This window comes from Hibiscus syriacus, unplaced genomic scaffold, assembly GCF_006381635.1.
Source record: "Hibiscus syriacus cultivar Baekdansim isolate YM2019G1 unplaced genomic scaffold, ASM638163v2 tig00112507_pilon, whole genome shotgun sequence".
In the NCBI taxonomy this organism is placed as follows: Eukaryota; Viridiplantae; Streptophyta; class Magnoliopsida; order Malvales; family Malvaceae; genus Hibiscus; species Hibiscus syriacus.
The window spans coordinates 434,480-451,400 of record NW_024063351.1 but is presented as its reverse complement, the minus strand read 5'-3'; positions in this window follow the sequence as shown (position 1 = coordinate 451,400).

Below are 16,921 nucleotides of genomic sequence, written 5' to 3'. Positions count from 1 at the left end.
GATGTTGACTTACATGATTTTTGATAAAAATCATAAATAATGATTTTTAGGTTTTCAAAGAGGAAAATGAGGTTTGAATAGCTCGGTTTGAAAGTTTCAATGTTTTTAATTATATTACAATTTTATGTTTTTAAATATTTTATGATATTTATATTTTATCTCACTTAGCTATGTTACTGCCTCACTAAGTTTTACTTAACGCGTGAATCGGTTTGAATAACGATGAATCTTTTGTGAACTAGCTCTATTGGGGTACCTTGACGGTTTTATGTGCAAGAACAAGCAAGATTGCTTGCTTCTTTCCAATAATCGGCCCAAATCTGATACCAATTGATAGGGAAGCATTGGCGGGTTAATGAACGTTGCTCAAGTTGATCCAGCGTTTTCTAGGTTTTCTGGTTTGGTTCCTTTTTTCTTTGACTCTTAGTGCTTTAGGTTCTTTTGTTTTTCCTTTTATTGTTCTTTTGCATTATCTAACACATTATCTTCCTTGTGTTAGTAGGACAAAAGAGTTTACATAGTTCTTCCTTCTTTGCATTCTGGTTACTTGGAGTCTAACCATTGTTTGGCCTCTTAGAGCTTTTAGGTTTTTCTTATCGTCTTTTCTAGTAATCAAACTCCGATACGAACTGTGGAAGACTACTTGGTAAAGTGAGTTTTAAAGAGTACATGATCAGCTTACTTGCCTCTCGATGTGTTACTTTCTTGGAGTGATTTGTGAGGTTTCTTGCTTTGTTGAATTTTCTTTCTTTTATTTTTATTTTACTTTAAAATTTTCTCTCGAGTGTTATGATTTCAAGATGGGTGACAATAACAACAAGAAACTTATGACTATCTTAGCCACACTTGCACGACTCACGACTCAAATTGAAAGATTTGATGAACTTACCAATACCGTGAGAAAATGACAAGAACCACAACTGGATCTATCAAACCAGAATCAAATACCAAACAATGATGAACTTTTGGTACCCAGGCGAGAACAACCACGTTTCCAAGCACCCGAACTCTTTACAAAACCAAAGTTCACGATCACGTCTTTCAAAGGAGATAATGATCCATACATGTATATCGATTCGGAAGGAAAAGTTGATCTCATGTTCTCATACCATGACTGCCCCCAAGCTAAACAAGTTCCCCTCATCACCATGCAATTCGAAGGATATGCTCGAACTTGGTGGATGCAAACAAGGAAAAAGATCCAGAACTTCTAAATTCCAACAATCACTTCTTGGACCGACCTCAAACAAATCACGAGGAAGAGATTCCTACCGACACATTATACACGAGAAGTTAAACTACGACTACACCAACTTCGACAAGGTAGAAGTTCAGTTGAAAACTATTACAAGGAGATGCAGTCCTTACTCAATAGGGTTAACATAATCGAAAAAGAAGAAGTCACCGTGTCAAGATTCGTCATCGGCTTGAACTCAAACATCACTGATCTTCTTGACCTTAATGGGTATGAAAACCTTGAAGATACACTAAAGAATGCAATAACAATCAAAGCACAAATCCAAAGTATATTTCGATTCAGAGAACATTACCAAGGTACTTCATCCACTTACCAATGTAATCTTTCAAATCCTTCCTCATCTACTTCTCCACCTTCTCAAAAAAAGTCGAAAGATGACAAACCCTACAAGGAGAAATAACGACTAACAAAGAATGACACACATTCAGCCTCTAAAGATCAAATGAGAATTTGTGAGGAGGTAGGGAAAGCAAAAAAAGAAAAGGATGAGAAAGAGGCAAAATCAAAAGAGGTCACTAGTTACAAAAGCCAAAAGAATAATGACTCGTGGGAGGTGAGTGAACCTAATTGTGAGAAGAAAAGAGTGACTCAAAACCTATTATGTGTGAGCTCAAAAGAATTGAGAGAGAACCTTCTTTACAAATAACCCTTCATCTTGTTCACTTTAGGGAATCAATTGTTTCGATTTCTAACATTAACAAGGATTTGTCTAGTGTGTTTTCATATTTGTTATAGGATTTTTGAGAAGTGTTAGGTGATCCACCTAACGAATTACCACCGAAAAGAGGAAAATAACACCAAACCAATCTAATTCAAGGTTCTATCATACCTCGTCAAACATACAATCTCGATGAAACCAAAGAGTTAGATTTGTTACAAAAAAGGCTACATCCAGGAAAGCTTTAGTCGTGATGTCATCTTAATGACGAAACAGGATTTAAATAACTCCACAAGCTTTATAGTTCGTGCACAGGGAATCCATGTAAATGAGGAGAAAGTAAAAGCACACGAGACTGGCCCACACCATCTTCCATCGCCAAGAGTTATCGAATAGTGCTAGGTGACCCTCCTGACGGGTTACCACCTGAAAGCCCTAATCAATATGTCATATCAATGAAGATTCATGATTTACGAGAATCCAAAGACTGAGTTAAGCAAAACATAGTAGACAATGCACTACCACGAAGGTATACTCTTAAGCATACTATTATTCCGAGAATTGAACATATCAAAGATGTATATCACGATAACTCAGATATTTCTGATATTTTTGTCCATACTTTTAAAAGTGTTTTTAATGAGCTTTATCTTTTATATGAGTTTCCTTGCCAACTAAACAGGTTCTAAAGTCTACAAATCTCCTCCCGAGAATTCTTAATTCATGAACCAAACTTAGGAGACTTAAGGGATTACTTTAACAAACCAGTTGACATGGTTTTTAAACACTCATTCTCGCCACACACGAATAAAACCATGGAGAAATTATCTAAAGCAATCATACAAAAAGCCAATAGTGGTCGACGCCATGTTGAATTTCAATCTAAACATCAGATTACAAGACTTGTATGCAAAAGAGGATTCCAAGACTACAAGAAATCAGTTCCTACAAAGAAGAAACCTCGACTAAAACGTATAAAGACACATCACATTGATCATGGTAAATGTTTCACAAGTTTTTCTTTCAACACATCTAATTCACTTTCTTTTGGGTTTTCAGATTCAAGAATGAATCCTTTTGAGGAGTGGGGGAATGCTACATGCACCAGGGTCCATAATACATGCTTCTTTGGACTAATGTTTCTACTCGAACCTATTAGAAGAACAAAGTCTCGAAGATTCAAAGCATATCTATTCGATAAGCATAATTTGAATGAATTATTAAACTATTCTAATGTTGCTCCCTTTAATGTTTCATATTCGAGGTCAAATCTTTTTGAAGAAAGGAAGGATGATACATGCATCACAAGGTTCACATCAAAGGAAGAAGTAATAACTCTTCCAAATGATCCACTCATCCAAGCCTTGGAAAAAAAGACCAGAACAACATCATACTTTCGATGACTTTTTGAATGGGATCCTGATCTTATTTGGTTAACATGTCTTCTGAAAATAAAATCGTATGTCTCTTATCTTTCCAACGGTTCTTGGATTGCATCAATCCGATATCGGGAACTCAAGATACATTCATTTTAGTGAAGACAGCTGATGCATAAATTTCTTTACGAGATTGATACGTGATTTTGTAAATATTACAAATTTTCAATATTTATATTGATTATTTGTAATATAATTTAATATAGGATGATACATTATCTTTTAGGATTAGATTTTTTATTTTATTAGGAATTAAAGATGAGTTAAAACATTATTTTTAGTTATTATTATTTTATTAGGAATTAGAGTTAAGACATGTTTAGTTTATTATTATTTTATTCATTAGTTATTTAGGACCTTTAGAACTAAGCCCCTATATAAAGGAGGCTTCATTCAACTTTGTAAACAAGATTTCTTTGATTAATAATACAACGAGAGTTCGTTTTTGCAAGTGCTGATTGCCTTGTGTCTTCGAAGCTTCTTCTCCTTGAGTTCTTTCAAATTCTTGTGAGGGAGATTAATCTTCACACTCCAATTTGTCTTTTTATTGTGATTAGGAGGGTTGGTTAGAGGTATATTATTGTGTTTGCCTTTTCATTGCGATTAGCAGGGCTAAATAGGACATTATCCATCGATTTTCCACATATCCATCCACGCCATCAATTATCTTTACCATTCACTTTCATAAGGGAGATCTCTTGATTTCTTGGTTATTTTACTTTATTTTCATTTCCTTTATCTTTTGTTTATCTTGTTTTAATCTCGTTTCTTACCTTTTTTCCATTACCTAAAAGAAACCCTAAAGAACCCTAGCTATTACCATCACATTCCCTATTCATTTCTTATTGTTCTTCATCGAGTCTAGAGTTTTCTAGGTTTGATTCTTCAACAAGAGCAACGTTCATTAACCCGCCTACGCTTTCCTATCAATTGGTATCAGAGCCAGGTTAATGAACGTTGCTCTTGTTGAAGAATCAAACCTAGAAAGCTCTAGACTCGATGAAGAATAAATGGGGATGAATAGGGAAAGGTGGTGGTGGTAGTAACTAGGGTCTTTTAGGGTTTCTTTTAAGTGCTAGAAATTGGGTAAGAAACAAGATTATAATAAGATAAAAAAAGATAAAGAAATTGAAAATAAAGTAAGATAACAAGAAATCAAAAGATCTCCCTTATGAAGGTGAACGGTAAAGATGATTGATGGTGTGGATGGATATGTGAAAAATTGATGGATAATGTCGTATCGAGCCCTCCTAGTCGTAATGAAAAGGCAAACACGATAATATGACTCTAACCAGCCCTTGTAGTCATGAGAACTTGAAAGAACTCAAGGAGAATAAGCTTCGAAGGCACAACGCAATCAGCACTTGCAAAAACGAACTCTCGTTGTATTATTAATCAAAGAAACATGATTTACAAAGTTGAATGAAGCCTTCTTTATATAGGGGTTGAGTTTTAAAGGTCCTAAATAATAAAATAATAATAAACTAAACATATCTTAACTCTAATTCCTAATAAAATAATAATAACTAAAAATATTATTTTAACCCAACCATAATTCCTAATAAATTAATAAATATGATCCTAAAAGATAAATCATTATCCTATATTAAATTATATTACAAATAATCAATATAAATATTGAAAATTCGTAATATTTACAAAAATCACGTATTAATCCCGTATAGGATTTCCTCCATGCACCATCTTCAGTAAAATGGTCATATCTTGAGTTCCCGATATCATATTGAGGCAATTCAAGAACCTTTGGAAATATAAGAGAGAGAAGGTTGTATCTCCAGAAGACATGTTGACCAAATAAGATCAGGATCCCATTAAAAAAGTTGTCTCAAGTCTGCTGTTGTTCTGGTCTTCTTTTCCAAGGCTTGGACGAGTGGATCATTTGGAAGAGTTATTACTTCTTCCTTTGATGTGATCCTTGTGATGCATTCATCATCCTCACTTTCTTCAAAAATATTCGACCTCTAATCTGAAACATTAAAGGGAGCAACTTTAGAAAAGTTTAATAATTCATTCATATTATGCTTACCGAATAGATATGCTTTGAATCTTTGAGACTTTGTTCTTCTAATAGGTTCGAGTAGAAACATTAGTCCAAAGAAGCATGTATTATGGACCTTGGTGCATGTATCATTCCCCACTCCTCAAAAGGATTCATCCTCGAATCTAAAAATCCAAAAGAAAGAGAATTAGATGTGTTGAAAGAAAAACTTGTGAAATATTTACCAGGATCAATGTGATGTGTCTTTATGCGTTTTAGTCGAGGTTTCTTCTTTGTAGAAAATGATTTCCTGTAGTCTTGGAATTATCTTTTGTATACAAGTCTTGTAATCTGATGTTTATATTGGAATTCAACATGGCACTGACCACTGTTGGCTTTTTGTATGATTGCTTCAGATAATTTCTCCATGGTTTTATTCGTGTGTGGCGAGAATGAGTGTTTGAAAACCATGTCAACTGGTTTGTTACAGTAATCCCTTAAGTCTCCTAAGTATGGTTCATGAATTAAGAATTCTCAGGAGGAGATTTGTAGACTGTAGAACATGTTTAGTTGGCAAGGAAACTCATATACAAGATAAAGCTCATTAAAAGCACTTTTAAAAGTATGGACAGAAATATCAGAAATATTCGAGTTATCGTGATATACATCTTTTATATGTTCAATTCTTGGAATAATAGTATGCTTAAGAGTATGCCTTCGTGGTAAAGCACCATCTACTATATATGGTTTGCTTACCTCGATCTGTTACACACTTAAAGGAGTTATGTTTGATATGAATGACAACTTTAGGAGTCTTACCTTGTAAAAAGGCGAAGAAGTACGTTACAATATCATTAAAATGAGTAATAAAATACTTACCTTTGGACTCTCGTAAATCGTGACTCTTTATTGATATGGCATGGTGATTAGGGTCTTCAGGTGGTAACCCGTTAGGAGGGTCACCTAACACTATTCGACAACTCTTGGAGATGGAAGATGGTGCGGGACAATCTCGTGCTTCTTTTACTTTCTCATCATTTACATGGATTCCTTTTGCACGAACTATAAAGCATTTGGAGTTGTTTAAGTCATGTTTCATCATTAAGATGGCATCACAACTAAGGCTTTTATGGATGTAGCATTTTTGTAACAAATCTAACTCATTGGTTCCTTCAAGATTGTATGTTTGACGAGGTATGATGGAACCTTGAATTAGATTGGTTTGGTGTTGTTTTCTTCTTTTCAACGGTAATTCGTTAGGTAGATCACCTAACACTTCTCGAAAATCCTGTAAAAGAGATGAAAACAAACTAGGCAAATCCTTGTTAATGTTAGAAATCGAAACAATTGATTCCCTAAAGTGAACAAGGATGGAGGGCTGTTTGTAAAGAAGGTTCTCTCTCAATTCTTTTGAGCTCACACATAATAGATTTTGAGTCACTCTTTTCTTCTCACAATTAGGTTCACTCACCTCCCATGTGTCATTATTCTTTTGGCTTGTCTAACTAGTGACCTCTTTTTCTTTTGCCTCTTTCTCATATTTTTCTTTTTTCGCTTTCCATACCTCCTCACAAATTATCATTTGATCTTTAGGGGCTGGAAGTGTGTCATTCTTTGCTGGTCGTTCTTTCTCCTTGTCAATTTTTTCATCTTTTAGCCTTTTCAGAGAATATGGAGTAGATGATGGGGAAGGATTTGAAGGATTACCTTGGGAATAGGATGAAGTACCTTGGTAATATTCTCTGAATCGGGATCTCCTTTGGATTTGTACTTCGATTGTCTTTGCTTTCTTTAGTGTATCTTCAAGGTTTTCATGCCCATGTAGATCAAGAAGATCACTGATGTTTGAGTTTAAGCCGATGACGAATCTTGACACAGTGATCCCTTCTTTTTCGGTTATGTTAGTCCTATTGTGTAAGGACTGCATCTCCTTATAGTAGTCTTCAACTGAACTTCTACCTTGTCGAAGTCGGTGTAGTCGTAGTTTAACTTCTCGTGTATACTGTGTCGATAAGAATTGCTTCCTCATGGTTTGTTTGAGGTCGGTCCAAGAAGTGATTATTGGAATTTGAAAGTTCTGGATCTTTTTCCTTGTTTGCATCCACCAAGTTTGAGCATATCCTTCGAATTGCATGGTGATGAGGGGAACTTGTTTAGCTTGGGGGCAGTCATGGTATACGAACATGAGATCAACTTTTCCTTCCCAATCAATGTACTTGTCTGGATCGTTGTCTCATTTGAAAGACGAGATCGTGAACTTTGGTTTTGTAAAGAGTTCAGGTGTTTGGAAATGTGGTTGTTCTCACATGGGTACCAAAAGTTCAACATTGTTTGGTCTTGGATTCTGGTTTGGTAGATCTATTTTTATTCTTGTCGTTCTCTCACAGTTTCATCAAATCTTTCAACTTGAGTCATGAGTCGGGCAAGTGCGGCTAAGATAGCCGTAAGTGTCTTGTTGTTATTGTCGCTCATCCTGAAATCATAACACTCAAAAGAAAATTTTAAAGTAAAATAAAAAATAAAAGAAAGAAAATTTAACAAAGCAAGAAACCTCACAAGTCACTCCAAGAAAGTAACACAACGAGAGGCAAGTAAGCCGATCTTGTACTCTTTAAAACTCACTTTACCAAGTAGTCTTCCAAAGTTCATATCGGAGTTTGATTACTAGCAAAGGCGATAAGAAAAACTTAAAAGCTCTAAGAGGCCAAACAAAGGTTAGACTCCAAGAGAACGAGAATGCAAAGAAGGAAGAAATATGTAAACTCTTTATTCCTACTAACACAAGGAAGATAATGTGTTATATAACGCAAAAGAACAATAAAAAGGAAAAACAAAAGAATCTAAAGCAGTAAGAGTCAAAGAAAAAAAGGAACCAAACCAGAAAACCTAGAAAAACTGGATCAACTTGAGCAATATTTTTTAGGGGGTTACCAGTGTCCAAAAATTTTGGAAAAATTATTAATGTCTTTCAATGTGTCAAGAAACCACTTGTAAAATTTTAGAACCAAATATCTTCAGTAGTATCCAGTAGACTCTGTTAAACGGTGAGTCCTCAAACAATCTATTTTTCGTGATCTCTTTGTTTGAAGGCGTTATTGATCTCCAAAAATTCTGATTTTTTGTGTGAATTATCTTGAATATATGAAGTTTCAATATGGAAATTTTCACCACAGTATTCCTCCTTGACGGTTTGTGTGCAAGAACAAGCAAGATTGCTTGTTTATTTCCAAGAATCGACCCAAATCTGATACTAATTGATAGGGAAGGGGTGGCAGGTTAATGAATGTTGCTCTTGTTGAAGAATCTAACATAGAAAGCTCTAGACTCGATGAAGAACAAATGAGGATGAATAGGGGAAGGTGGTGGTGGCAGCAACTAGGGTCTTTTAGGGGTTTTTTAAGTGCTAGAAATAGGGTAAGAAACAAGATTAGAATAAGATAAACAAAAGATAAAGAAATTGAAAATAAAGTAAGATAACCAAAAAAATAAAAGATCTCCCTTATGAAGGTGAACGATAAAGATGATTGATGGTGTGGATGGATATATGGAAAATCGATGGATAATGTCCTATCGAGCCCTCCTAGTCGCAATGAAAAGGAAAACATGATAATATGGCTCTAACCAACCCTCCTAGTCGCGATAAAAAGGCAAATTGGAGTGTGAAGATTAATCTCCCTCACAAGAACTTGAAAGAACTCAAGGAGAAGAAGCTTCGAAGGCACAAGACAATCAACACTTGCAAAAATGAACTCTCGTTGTATTATTAATCAAAGAAATATGATTTACAAAGTTGAATGAAGCCTCCTTTATTTAGGGGCTGAGTTCTAAAGGTCCTAAATAACTAAAGAATAAAATAATAATAAACTAAACATGTCTTAACTCTAATTTCTAATAAAATAATAATAACTAAAAATATTTTTTTAACCCAACCTTAATTCCTAATAAATTAATAAATCTGATCCTAAAAGATAAATCATTATCCTATATTAAATTATATTACAAATAATCAATAAAAATATTGAAAATTCGTAATATTTACAAAAATCACGTATTAATCCCGTATAGGATTTCCTGAATGTACCGTCTTCAGTAAAATGGTCATATCTTGAGTTCCTGATATCGGATTGATTCAATTCAAGAACCGTTGAAAAGATAAGAAACAGAGGGTTGTATCTCCAGAAGACATGTTGACCAAATAAGATTAGGATCTCATTCAAAAAGTCATCACAATTCTGCTTCTGTTATGGTCTTCTTTTCCAAGGCTTGGACGAGTGGATCATTTAGAAGAGTTATTACTTTTTCCTTTGATATGAGCATTGTGATGCATGTATCAACTTAGCTATGTTGCTGCCTCACTAAGTTTTACTTAACGCGTGATGATTTTCATGCATAGGTTCGGAAAGAGGAAAGAACGTGAAGTGAGGAGCAACTTTTCATAAAATCATACTTAATATCAGTATCAGAAAGACATCTTATTGTATTAATCTATTTACTTTATCGTATTGATTTTAAAATGACAAGTAATAGTAAAATAGAACCATTTATTTTGGGTAGTTTTATTTATATTTAAATTTGTGCATAAATATTTTATTCACGTTTTATATTCTTAAATGGTTTTCAAATTAATCAATATTTAGGAAGTTTTGAGTAGTTTTGGATACAATCAATAAATTGTCTGGTCACTGCCTAAAATCGGGTTTGTTTTAAAAGATTAAATACTATTTTATGATTTTTCGTGAACAATGAAATAGATGTAAAGTTGTTAAGAAGGTGTTTTGTAATGAAACAAATTTTTAAGAATTTATGTTCGAGGAAATGTCTGTAAAATTGATGTAACATCTTTAACTCATATTTCAAGACGTTTACGGGTTATAAGTGTTACAAGAACACTCTACACCAAAGATCACTACCAATCCTAAACCTGTTAGAACTATTTTTATCGAGGCAATATTCAAAAATATTTTGAAGAGATTATCTACGGGACATCTAACCATCCACCTTTCTTTGGTATACTAAATTGTTATTGCTCTCATTTTCACAATCCTGGTATATAGGCCCTTTTCTATTAATTAGGTATACTCTATCAGGGAGAAAAATCCAATTGTATGCCCAATACATATCCATAAAACCCATATATCCAAAACAACTAAATTTACCCCTAGCCCAAGTAACCATCAGCTCAATACATATTCTGGACTTTCTAGAGATTTCCGCGCGTGAATACCACGCGTGGCCCCTCAGCATCTTCGCGCTCAAGATTGATGCCACGCGCTAGGTTGATTTCAGAGGCTTCCACCATGCTCATTCCACGCTAATTGATCTGCCATGCTAGCTAAACTCTCACAGGGACCCCTTAGCTGCTCCAACGAAATCCCCATGCATAAAAACAAAGAAAATAAGCTATAATATTTGAGTTTTTTAGAGTTTTTTTTATTGTTTTGTAATTTGAGGTAGAAAGACCCCATATTAGCTCACTTGACAAATTAAGAATGGTGCAAACTCAATCCTAACATTATAGTCCAACCTACAATAGGCTTCCTAATTTTAAATGTATTTACATGCCTCCACGTAAAGCATAAAGTCTTAAACAATCCTGTTGAGCCGCACTGTTAAAGGTAAAAAGATTTTGCAACACATCCACTAAAGGCATCCATTTCTTCTAATGGAAAAAATAATATAACCTGTAAAAACCAACCAAGTGGCTCCGATCATTTGACCTGACGATATTTCATAGGTGTTTAATACATTATTTAGAAGAATATGGATATTATTACGGTTGAATATTATTGTTATTTTAATGTTATAAATCCTTTAATTATATATTTTGATATTTTACAATATTATGTATATTTTTATTTTAATTTAGTGTACTATTAATTAAATATTCTTAAGATTTATAAAATTTTATAATATATTTTTAATCAATTATTAATATTATATAAAATAAACCTACATAAAATAAACCTAAAATAGTGTATTTATAACACAATCAACATAAATTATTAATATTATCTAAAATACAAATTTTTTATAAAATATAATTATATATTAAAAAAATGAACCTTTAAAAATAATAAACAATAAAACATATCGAATATGTATGCTTCTTTATTAAAACAGATTCTGAAAATATTTTTAGAAAAAGTAATCAAACAGTGTAAAACATTTTACAATGTACTCTCCAAACACTGGAAAATGTTTTCTAGAAAATGATTTACATTTCTGTAAAATACTTTTTAGATTTTATTTTTCGAAAAATGTTTTCAGTGAAATAAACGAACCCTCAACTTCTAAAACAAAGAAAAGGAGGTAAAACCGCTCCAGACCCACATCAACGTCATTATCATAGTCACTCATGCAATACGAATTAAATGGATTGATAAACTCAAACTCGTAGCTCTCCCACAATACATTGTGACTCAGTAACATATTACTAGCGTCAAGTTGACAAGTTTTACATTCGAAGGTACCACCAATTATCAAGACTAGGCGATCCATCTTTACCTTCTCTTCTATTCTCCTAACAACTTTCACAATACTCCTCTTCATAATCATAAAAGCAAATTGAAGTTAAAGTAAAAAAAATTCACTAAGAGAAGGCAACAGTACGAGAGCTAGAAATAAAGTATTTACCACTGTTACTTCAAATCTTGTTTAAATAGTCAGGCAAAATGATACGTCCCTAATGATTAAAATAATATGCCATTTTATGTGGGCACAAAGCATCACACATTTAAGTCTACAACTTGTTCAAAAAGCAATAATAGCTATGCTTTTAAAAGTTATCTATTAAATACATATAACGTTTTAATGAGTAAGTCTCGGATCAAATTATTTTATGATATTTCCTCGACTAAAGGAGGAAATATTGTACCTCTAATGAATATCTTGCACATATTATTCATGCACCATAAAGCCTCTAGAGAGCCCCTCCATAGTTATGATACCGAAAGAGGAGTATCCTCGGATGAACCTTTGCATCCTAAAAGAGGAGTATCCCAAGGAAAGAACATCAAATAGCTAACACATATTGAAAAGTCATAATCTTTTGACTTGATCTTTGAGACAGAACCATATGAACTACCAGATCTACTACTGTTAGCCAATCTATTAGCTCTATCGAACAACCGAAATATTTCAATAGGGGTGAATTGACCTTTTAATAATTGATGTGGAAACAAAAAAAAATTGCATAATGATTTAGAGTGGTTTGACTTTATCAACCAAAATCTATATCCATTACCTTAACATCCGCAATAAAAAAATTTCAAATTAACTAGTTTTGTTAACCTTTGAGGATAAGGTGTAACCTTACAACACACAAAATTTATACCCAAAACCTTGCTTACACTTTCTCCCAATAGGAATTACAAATTTAGCAAACAAAAGAAAACATCACAAAGACAAATGTGTTTGCAACAAATAAGCACTCACCCAAATAACATTTGAGCAAGATAAACAATATGGTTGACAAGCTTTGAAAATATTTATAAATTATATAATGACTCAAAAACGTTTAAGATTATTTTTCACAATTAAAAATTATTAGAAAATATTTTATGACAAATTTTCATAGTAGTATAAAATGTAAATTTTAATAATATAAATCCTCATGTTATATCAAAAATCAAATATTGGTTCAGTACAATCATATCTACTCAGTCTGTCAACATATGAATAATCATAATGATCCTACACCTAACACCAATGTCAAGAGTTACTATAAACCTCTTGATCGAAGTCGAGAAAAATGATAGGTTCCTCTCTCCCTTACTCATCCCTCTTCTACCTCTTGATACTAGTCAAATGTCTCTTTTCCACCTGCCATATTCTTCATCTAATTCGAAAGAGACGTATCATCTACACCGTCATGACTTATTTATGAATAATTTTAATATTTTGTCTATAACATACAAGGGATAAATCATTGAGCTAATAACAAATCACTCAACGTGAATTTATAATGGATTGAAGAGTTAAAACCTTGTGCGTATAAATGTATGCTTGTTTTGATACTAATATTTCCAAAATTCTTTGATAGTAGGTTACATAGCAAGCTAGGTCAGTTCCCCACACAATTCAATTCAATTACAGAATCCAAGCCAAGCCCTATGCTTTACATCAGATTTTCTCTGACAACTTAATTAAGGGGGGAAAATAGTTCACGATTAGGCCCATCAAGTATTTGAGTTCTTATTTTAGGCCACCTCTTCCCTCTCTTGCCATTTCTTCATATTTTTTCCTTCAGCTTCACCACTACTATTTCTCAACATAGAAAGAAAAACAGAGTAAAGAGAATTGGAGTACTTCGCTTAGAGTAAATTGACTTTTGAGTCATACACTGTACGGATTTTTTAAAATATTATTTAGTTTAATTTTTTATTTGTTAAACTATATATTTAATCAATTACCTATTACTTTATTTCATTCTTGATCACCTAATTATATTTTTTAAATTTATCTAATATTACCTTTCAATTTTGTATTGATCGTATACTTTCAAAAACTAAAGATGATACTCACGTGATATGACATGATTTTATTATATATATATTTTTAAATTTTCACATCTTCTCTTCTTTTATCCTTAAGATCTTAATGATATCTTTTATAATTTATCTTTTTACCAATAAAATGATGACATGTGTCTATATTTTTTAAGGGTAAACTACATCAGTTATCACCGAACTTTAGGCGTTATATCGTTTATACCACTGAACTTTTAATTTTGTCAATTACAACACTAAACTTCGATTTTTATTTCAATTATATCACTGAACTTTGATTTTCGTTTCAATCGTATCACTAAACTGTTAAATCCTTAATGACACAATGACGTGACTGACAACTGTCGACATGGCTAACGTCTACCGACGTAGACACCTCATCAAAATAATGTTGTTTTGATCTGATTGTTAACGATTTAACGGCTCAGTAGTATAATTGAAATGAAAATCAGACTTCAGTGCTATAATTGGCAGAATTGAAAATTTAGCGGTATAAACGATACAACGCCTAAATTTCGGTGATACCTAATGTAGTTTACCCTTTTTTAATAATAAAAGAAGCAATTACATTACGTGGGTGAGACATATATATAATGTCAGTTTGATAAAGGAAGGTTGGAGGGACCACCACCTGAGATTGCAATTTTGCATTTGCTGTTGTAATTAACTTACAACACTCTCACCTCTCTCCCTTTAAATTCACAAATCAAACTTTGTTGCACCCCAAAAGGGAAGTGACTTTCCTTTAGTTGTTGCACCTCTACCCACAAAACATGGATCTTTACCGACTCTTTTTGCCCTTCCTCTTATATTTCAAGGCCAAGCACACCCACTCACTCAATAAAAAAAATGGATTGGAATGGCACCTTTGTTTCTCCACCACAACCTTCTCTTAACTTCCTTTACAACTACATCTGTGATCAATATCCAGGTTTATATCCAGGGAAAAACAGAAGCTCCAAGTTGAGGTCATGAAATTGAAAGGCATGCTAATTGAACAGATCAAAAGGAACCAGGTCGTCTCCGCCGGTGTGGAGACCACCGAGAGCACCTCCATTCGCAGCTCACACGAGCCAACGCTAGTAGCAAACTCCGAGCATCCGATGGCCGCCGAATGCAACTATGTTTTCAATGTGGAGGAGTATATCCCAGTAGTATCATCTCCTTACTGGGCTACTACGCTACTGCCTTCTTATTCCTAATAATCACTTTTATCTTTGATTAGACTGAGTTAATTTAGCTTACTGCTAGTGGGTTTCTGTTTAGTTTTAATTAGTTTAACAAGTTATTATATAGAGCATCGGCTGGATTAAGACGAGGAAGATGGTAGTGATCTTATATGGACTTTGCTAGAACATGGATGAATAGAAGAAGTTGACAATAACAATATTCTACTAAAAATTTCAAATTTTTATATTCACTTCTTCTCACTAAACGTGTCTCTTTTTATTTTTAAAATGGTCTCATTCAAAATATCTTGTTAAAAAAATCAACAAATAACACTTATATTTTTTTTATACCCTTATATCTCACTATTTTATATCTATCAAAATAAATGTGTTAAATTTATCAATCGCCTTTTAAGGATAATTGTCATTTCTCTTTGTTAAATATATTTTCTCAAACTATATGTATAGTCAATATCAAACACAAATTATGAGAGGAGAGAGTATAATAATTTTTCTTTTTCTAAATAATTTATTTTTATCTCTAAATTTTGTATATTTAGTACAAACTTTTTCTTTAACTTGTAAAATTTAACGTCCGTCATCCCACATTTTATTTTCCACGATAGTGTGTTTTCTACAGTAATAATTGTAGATGCGTTGTAGTTTAAGCAATTCCTTGAAGACTCCATAATTTCCATGCATCTTCAGCATTTGCACAGCTAAAAGTTGCTGCCCTTGACTCCCTTGAACATTGCTCTATGCACACCAGAAACATGGACTCTTCATTTATGAACACCTTGAAGTCGCATAGAAATCTTGGAGACTTCCACAAATAGCTTCACTTACAACGTGTCTTCAATAATTACTATTCAAAACACCCTATTGTAAGAAATAAAACGTGGGATGGACTACTTGGGGAATTGTTTTCCCCAAAAGCATTATCGTGGCTGTTTTTCCGGGCATGTAGTGTATTGGCAAAATCAACGAGATAATGCGTTGAATTTTTTTTTCACGAGATAGTGCCCTCGCCAGATTAATTGCTCAGATGGGGTGATCTCTACAGTCCCACGTCTCTGGGGGTAGGTCGCCATGCACGCCCAGCGACCTACCAGGTCGCCATGCACGCCCCAACACGCTGGGCATCCGAGACCATCCAACCGAGGCCATCCGACCGAGGCCATCCGAACGAGCTATGCGAGGGCATCCGAGGGCAACCGAGCGAGCTATGCGAGGCAACCGAGCGAGGGTAGGTCGCCCAGAGTGCATGGCGACCTACAAGGTCGCCCGGAGTACATGGCGACCTACGTAGGTCGCCATGCACTCCGGGTGACCTACCCTCGCTCGGTTGCTCGGATTCCCTCGCATAGCTCGCTCGATTGCCCTCGGATGCCCTCGCATAGCTCGTTCGAATGGCCTCGGATGCTCTCGGATGCTTTCGGATGGTCTAGGTCGAATGGCCTCGGATGCCCAACGTGTTGGGACGTGCATGGCGACCTTTGGGGGCTGCATGGATTGCATGGCGACCTACCTAGGTCGCTGGGCGTGCATGGCGACCTGGTAGGTCGCTGGGCGTGCATGGCGACCTATATGGGGACTGTAAAGATCACCCCATCTGAGCGATTAATCTGGCGAGGGCACTATCTCGTGAAAAAAAAAAATTCAACGCATTATCTCGTTGATTTTGCCTAGTGTATTAGTAGTGTAAAAGAAAACCTTTATTACATTAAATATAAATGTTTGAAAATCCCACTTCAACCGTTAAGGTTTCTACTTTATTTAGAAGTGAATTCTACCCATTTACTAATTAGTTATTTTTATAGTTTTTTGAAGTATATAAAAGCTTCTAATTTTACTAAAGAAAAAGGAAGAAATACAAATAACTCTTTTGGTTTAA